The following is an 8228-nucleotide window of genomic DNA, read 5'->3' as shown; positions in this document are numbered from 1 at the left end:
ACCTTTGGCTGTCTAAACCTCTGAGTCACTGACCTTCTTCAAATAGTCAAATGAAGACTAAAGACCTAACTCGTCACCAAGCACTTGAATTAGCACTTAGTTGAAAAAAATATATATATTATTATTATTATTATTTTTATTACTGCCTTGTGTGTTTTATCTTCATGCTGTTCCAACATCACCAACAGGGTTTTAGTGTTGACCTAGTGCTCTAGCATGATGTGTTTTTGAGACTGGACATCTGCTAAATGTACGGTAGAGTACTGTGCGAACGTCTCATACAAAGAAATGCTGAAAAGCGAAGATGCCTTCAAAAATATTGAAAATTGAAAAAATGTCTACATAAAAAATTAACGAACAGTAGACGGTCATGAAGTAAACAAATTCAGTTTTTGGTGTAACAACCCTTTGCTAAAAATGCATAAGCAGTCTCACATACAAGTTGTGCAGTTTTATAAGGAAAATAGCCGGTAAGTTCTGCTGAACATCTTGGAGAATCAGCCATAGATCTTCTGGAGAGTTTGACTGTTGCACTTGCTTCTGTTTTTGCAGATAAAACCTGACAGATTTATTATGTTTTTTTGTTTGTTTGTTTTTTGTCTGAAAAGTGGTCTATTATGTAATATGTTGCTTTCCTTACTGACACACAAACATTTTTTGTAACATTAAAAAAAAATTCATGTTCATAAATCTAAAATGTTTTTGTACTACTCAATAATGCAGAAGTTATTAAAAAAATAATAAAATAAACATATATATCACAATTTGTATTTAAAAAAAAAAAAAACTACGGTGCCGAAGACTTTTTCAGAGTACAGTATGTTGTAATATTGACAAAGTCAGTAGTATTGGCAGAATAAAAACCACACGTAAACATCAATATCCTAAGCTGGTCTTGTATTATTACATACATTGGGGTCCAAAAGTCCTAGACCTTAATAAAAATCTGAATTTTAAAAAATATATATCATTTAAAACTGGGGAAAATAAATAGATTTTTCAACATTTTAAAACCATAAAGGAAATGTGCCACATCAATTCAATATTCAAGATGTTGTACAATTTTAGGTCTCTATTTATATGTAAGTAAATGTGTGATATTGAGCATGTTACCTATTTTGTACAAAAGATCAGATTTTCCTCACGCCTAAACTCTTTTATTGAACCATGTGTTCAGACGATACACCGACACAGTTGATCTAAAATGGATCATAAGGTTTTGCACAAACTTGTGGAGTCAAAGGGGACTTTCTATTCTCCATGCATGTGTTTTCGTTACTAACAAAAGCCCTGAAGCTGATTCGTTTGGACTTTAAGGAACCGAGACCAACAGCACCACCAACAACTGTAACAAAAATACAGAAAATAATGGTATGAGGTAGAGGCTGGGCCTGACTTCTTGTGAACCTAAACTGTAGATTTACAGCATCAGTGAAAGTTATTATACACAGTGAAGACCGCCAGAGATTTGGGCTAAATTATTGTTAAGAAAATGACGCAACAGTAAATCAAATAATATAGTGATGGTACAATTGCTTCTTTTAATTACATTTGTTATTTTAATTACATTTATGTTTAAAAGTATGCTTTCATGGCCATTTACAATGGTCCATTTATACTAGTCCATCATGCTAAACCATCTCCCTCAGGTTATCCTTAGCACAAACACTCAGCATCTAAACTCAGTAAGACCACCACTATTGTGATGAGGTATTTATAGGATCTAAAGCAGGTGAAATGAAACTAACGTGGAATCCCGGACATTTCCTCATATTTAGAAATCCCGGCCGACGCTTTTTTAAGGTCTGAAAAAGAGGACATGTCCAGGAAAAAGAGATCATATGGTCACCCTACCAAAAGCATTTCAGAGAGCAATATGTGTTCATTTCTACCGAATTAACTTTGTGCACAATTTATTTGAGCGTGCACCAGGAGGTTGCTCATGTGAGCCACGAATGGCAAGAGAGAACTAGAACTATAATCAAGCAGCTGTCAATATTATGTTATGTCAAAAGATTAATTTCTTTGGTTTTAAATGAAAAAAAATTGTAATCCTGATAGTATTCCTATTTTTTAATAAATATACCTCTAATCTGATTACTTTGTTTTTTGACGGAACTGTAACGGATCACAGTTACCAGGTTGTTGTTTTTTTATCCTAATTACGTAATGCTGTTACATTTATTCCGTTACTCCCCAAGCCTGTTTATTTCTCCCATTCAATATCATGACCAGCTGTCTCTCATTATGCATAGTGTCCTTACTTATATAGAATGCTATGCATAATGTGACATGGCTAAGTGGTTAGAGTGCCTGATCACCCTGCTTCTGCTAATCCTCTAATTAATCCATCTGCGTCAGCCACTGTCAAGCTTAATATAACTCAAAGCATATGAATGCTAAAAACAAAGGAGTCATGTAAGGAGTTATCTCATCAAGATTTCACTTAGACACTGAGTGTGTGACAGGCAGCGGAGAATCAACTTCAACTTTAGTAAACAAAACATGAGGAATGTTAATTGGCTTTTTCCAAAAAAAAAACAAAAAAAAGAAGGAAAGAAAATATCTTTAAAAATCTTTTTTAGTGAACCCATAGGGTATTTGCGGTCACACTGAGGATGTTCTATAGCTCTGGCTCAGATCTGATATGAAAAGCTGCCTCGTGACCAGAAATCTTCATTGCTTATGGATTTGATTAACCTTTCCATGCATGTCGCAGTAATGTGGGTGGTGAGGAACACACGGTGGCATTTGTATGGACCATAGAGAGACTCTCCTTTAAATGCCACAGCTAATGAAGCCACCAACTAACAGCAAACAGGGCCACAGATAACCTGTAATTCCACAGAGCGCGATGTCTGCATGCGTGTTTGTGGTTTCACATTCTTAAACGTGACAAGAATGTGTCATGATTAGCACTGAATGTATAATTTGTAGCATATATATACACAGTGTTGGCTTGAAGACCTTTTCCAATGCAGCTAAAGAACTCTTATAAGTTTCATGTGCAATTAAGTTACTATTGACTTCAATATCACGTGGCTGCATTTAAAATGCTCAGTGCACATATGTAGACGTGAGGAGCAATGGCATGGGAAAGTGATGAACATGGACACTGTTTGGAGGGAGTGGAAATAAAATCGATTCTTACTGCTGCGCCTGTGCATCTGGGCCAGCCATCGGAATGTCATTTCATATCTGTATGAAATATTGATTTGTGGCAGGCTGTGAGCTCTGCTTCATAGAGTTGTGTGTGGGCGCTCTTCATCAGTCAACTCCGTTACTTCAGCACTCAAAGAGAACCCTCTTGCCGTGGTTCTTGTCAAAAGCATTCAGTTAAAACAAACCAATTTGTATGGGATGCTTCATTACATATTTGAGCATGTAATGATCTGAACACCAGAGCAGTTCTTAGTTCTAAGAATTGAAGCTGTTTTTATATGCATGATGAGTTTTGTATGCTTCTTCGCAATGCTAAGGGCTAGCTGTGAAATAACAAGCTTCCATTATGCTGTATCAACACATGGTGTTGTTTAAATTCTGTCCGGAGGGAAAAGGCTGCATCAGATATTTTGATTTGTACAATTTTTGATTTCTACATGCTGCAGGCCCAAGTTGTCCCTCTTTTTGGCTGACTTCTTTACAAAAAAAAAAAAAAAAAAAAGAGTCAGACTCAGAAAGCAAAAATACAAAAGCACTAGAGCGTCACTCAGAAGTCTCTCACACACACTACCTGTCCACACCTGTCAGAATCATTGATCCGAGGGCCTGCTCTGGAGGCTGAATTGTTTAGCTTGCTGGGGCGCTAACTATTAACCTCAGAGCCTGCTGAGAGATATCCACACTGACTTCTCACACACATTGTTCACACTGATCTGAGAACAGATCCTGTTCACCTATAGGAGCACGTCTACTACACTGCCTACACGGAAGGGCTTTTACACCGCCTGTTCTTTCACCTATGAATGCACTATGCTGGAATCTCACAACACGTTCAGTTAAGATGAGTACTGAGAAGGACAGGAGCATGTAGATGGTGTTACAGACACAGCACAGGCCACAACACTGGACAGGGAGAGGGTGTGTGTGTGTGTGTGTGTGTGTGTGTGTGTGTGTGTGTGTGTGTGTGTGTGTGTAAACTTAAAATGTGGTTGTGCCACCTTTAGCAGCAATAACTGCAACCAAATGCTTCCAATAACTGGAGATCAGTCTTTCACTTACTCCTAGGACTAGGACTTACTCCTATGCTTTGGATCATTGTCTTGCTGCGTAATCCAGTTGCGCTTCACTACTGTGCTGTGAGTTTTCCATTTGGAGATAACGGCTCTCACTGTGGTTCTTTGGAGTCCCAGAGCCTTTGAAATAGCTTTGTAACCCTTCCCAGACTGACGTATTTCAATCACCTTCTTCCTCATCATTTCTGGAATTTCTTTCAACTTTGGCATAGTGTGTTACTGCGTAAGACCTTTTAACCAACTTCATGCTGTTGAAAAAGTTCTATTTAAGTGTTGATGTGATTGAACAGGGTTTGCAGTAATCAGGCCTGTTTGTGTCTAGTCCAGCTGAACCCCATTATGAGTGCAGTTTCATAGATTTGGGGAACTACGGGGGCAAATACATTTTCACATGGGGCCCAGTTGGTATTGGATAACTTTTGTGCTTCAATAAATAGCATCATCATTTAAAACTGTATTTTCTGTTTACTCAGATTACCTTTGTTTTATCTTAGATTTTGTTTTAATTTCTGAAACAATTTAATATGTGATATGCACAAACACAGAAGAAATCAGAATGTGGGCAAATACTTTTTTCTTTTACTTTTTTACATAACACTGTATAAAATATATTTTTTTAAAGACTTTCAAAACCTGTCAAAATCAGTCATATCGAATGTGGCCTGGATGTGCTCCTAGCATCCCCAGTTTAATTTATACATTTAAATAAATAAAATAAAATAAATTAAATACTGGCTTAGCTTGAGGTGTGAGTCCAGGATTGTGACATCATCATGAACTAGGGTGCAGGGTTATTTGACTTAGACACAAGCTTTCTGTTGACTATATGAACATAGCACAGGCGATAAACTGACAATCTAATTAAAATGTTTACACCTCAATTCCATTAAACAGCTGCTTTGCAATAAACTAAGCTTTACTTTATGAAATCACTTCATGAAGCAGCCATGAAGTTTTGCTTTGTCAGTAAAAAAAAAGATAAATGCCATTGTGCTAAAACATTTTCCTCACTAAATAACCTCACTACTGTTTAAAGCTGCATTGCCACTGTGCTTGGATAAATAAAGTTATTGCTGCGTTAATAATCCTAGTTGTAATTATAACACTAATTGCAGTAATTTAAAAAAAAAATTAAAAATAGCTAAACTGCTTCCACTTCATTATTTGGCAGCTTATAAAATAGCACTTGATCAAGCACATCTTATTTTATTGCTTGATGAACTAGAGGTATATCTCAGTCCTCAAGATATGTAGCTCTGATTAATTATTTTGATCTCTGTACAGAAAAAAAAATGTATTCTACTTAAAAAATCTCTTTGTACTAAAGACAATATACTTACTTATTGTCATATTTATGTATTTAATTATAATTGTCCTCAAATGGTATTCCATTGTGCACTTACCTGCCCCAAACATGAATTTCATGGTGAATTTTATCAGGTGGAATGATCTGTTAATGTATCTCTTAATGCAGAAAATTATTTGACTCATTTGGTTTTTATTCTGAAAAATAACCGGTTAATACAAATGTTAGTTAATTTAGGAATATTACTTATGGTGTATTGATGCTAAAGTACCTTGTTCATGGTAATTAATGTGATAAATAACGTCAGTTAAGGCCTTTATGTAAAGCATTGTTTGTGTTTTTTCCGCCATAATTGTAAATGTGCCACATCAGGTAGTTTCGCTGCTGCAGAGCTGGGGTGTGATGCAGAACTTTGGTTACTGTCTGTACAGTTGTGCATATCCTCCCTAGATCCACTTGGGTTTCCTCCTGGTACTCTGGTTTCCTTCTATCTTCTAAAACCTGCTAGTAGGTGGATTGTCAAATCTAAATTGCCCCTATCTTTGAGAGTGTGTCTCATTTCCTCCCATACAGGATGCACTTCTTCCTTGTGTCCACAATAGGCTTTATATCCACCCCAACCCTGACCAGGATAAAGAGCTACTGAATATGAATGTCACTGGATCTTGAGTCCAAATCATCAGCATTTTGTTTCTTCATCCAAAATGATTTCACATAACTTTTTTTTTTAATGCAATATCCAGCACTAGCACCTTGTTAGAGACAAGGGGCTATTACATGTGTGCATGCATGTACTAATATGACACATGTTAACAGGGAGAGTGTGTAAAACAGCACATATTGTCTCACATATGCGAGGAAAAACACCAGTCCCTACTTTCACACTTGCTTCTCACATTTTTCATCCAGCTGCAGACAGGAGCAGAGGTGAAGGAAATGGATTTCTATAGTGAATCGTGTTCTTGTGCCTTTTGCAGATACTGCAAAACAAACAGCAAAACCAAGAAAGGAAACAAGACTGAAGGAAAGAGGGAATAAAGATGTTAGTGCATGTCACAGTATTCTTCACTGCAATAGTCAAGGTTTATTGTCCATTAATTTACTTTGTCCCAAGTGTCCCATTGATTGTGAAAGAATTGTTTTTACCTTCCTAAAGCCAGTTTTTCTCCATCAATCACCTCCTGGGCCGTGCCCCCGTATTTTCCACCTAATTTGACCAGGGTTAGTCAACCGAAAGACTGGGATCCGTTTAATTATCAGTATGAACTGTTTGTGCGCACATCACAAACTTAGATTTCAGATAGAAATATGGATTAAAGTACACTTTAATTCGGGCAGAAGGATATATCTGTAATTGGAATTCCAATGGCGTACTCATTTCTCCTCAACACACTTGGTTAGGTCTACATTTTTCATTTGAGCGGAAGGTGTTTACCTGCATGCTGCCAATTAGGAAGAGTAAAATTAGCCTGCATACTGTTACTTTCACACTCTGTCTGTGTGTGTGTGTGTGTGTGTGTGTGTGTGTGTGTGTGTGTGTGTGTGTGTGTGTGTGTGTGTGTGTGTGTGTGTTGTGTCAAAGATTACTCCAGCTGTCTATCAAAGTCGGAGGACCTTGTTCTAAGAAAAAGTGATGCATTCTTTTTCTGCCACAATGACAGAGTGCTGAAGCTCTGAGTGTGTGTGTGTGTGTGTGTGTGTGTGTGTGTGTGTGTGTGTGTGTGTGTGTGTGTGTGTGTGTGTGTGTGTGTGTGTGTGTGTGTGTGTGTGTGTGTGTGTGAAAGAGAGATTGAAAAAACAGCCAGTTCCCAAGTCGAGATCACCCTAATAGCCTTCTGCGATGATTACCTACCTGTGCAGCACAGCTTCAATTCATTTCATACTGAGTTCAGAGCTTTTCTGTGCACACAAGCTTCTCTCTCTCTCTCTCTCTCTCTCTCTCTCTCTCTCTCTCTCTCTCTCTCTCTCTCTCTCACACACACACACAAACACACACTGCATGCTGAAACTCTTCTCTAAGGCAAGCAGAGTCCTGATCCTATTGGTTTCATTATATGAAAATGTCAAAGGCTAAACTATGGCTTTTTAACTCTGTTTGCTCAGTACATATTACAGTGAGTCCTTTCTACACAAAGCATTTTTATTACATTTGACAGAAGAAGATTTTGTAATCTGATGGTTGCAAATGATTGGGCAACCTGACTGGGCATCACCACACAGAGGTCGTTACCCTGTGTACACGCAACAATCAGTGAAACAGCAGGGGTGAAATCTCAGGAAAGGAAATGAGATCATGCACAGCTCTGTCCAACCATGCTCAAGCACAAACACACACGTACACATACTCAAGCACCTGTGATCCAGGCTTGTGTGAGCTTTTTGCCCCATTAGCTCTGTTGGTAATGAGCCGAAGAGAATCATATGGGTGGTTTGTTTCTGTGTGTGTGTGTGTGTGTGTGTGTATGTGCGTGTGTGTGTGTGTGTGTGCAAGCAAGGCTAGTGGCGATAACAGCCTCCTCCTTCTTCTCTATGGCTACCTTGGAGATGCTTAGAAAAGCTCACACACTGCTTCAAAGTGAAAGCTGCAGGTATCTGAGTGACGGCAACTTACTGGAGCAGCAAGTTAAGTTTTAAACCCTCGAAGCCTTTCTAGCACACATATTACACAGCAAATTGATCATTTGGTT

The sequence above is a fragment of the Ictalurus punctatus genome, chromosome 19 (assembly GCF_001660625.3).
Source record: "Ictalurus punctatus breed USDA103 chromosome 19, Coco_2.0, whole genome shotgun sequence".
Classification (NCBI taxonomy): domain Eukaryota; kingdom Metazoa; phylum Chordata; class Actinopteri; order Siluriformes; family Ictaluridae; genus Ictalurus; species Ictalurus punctatus.
This window is presented reverse-complemented; position numbering follows the sequence as displayed.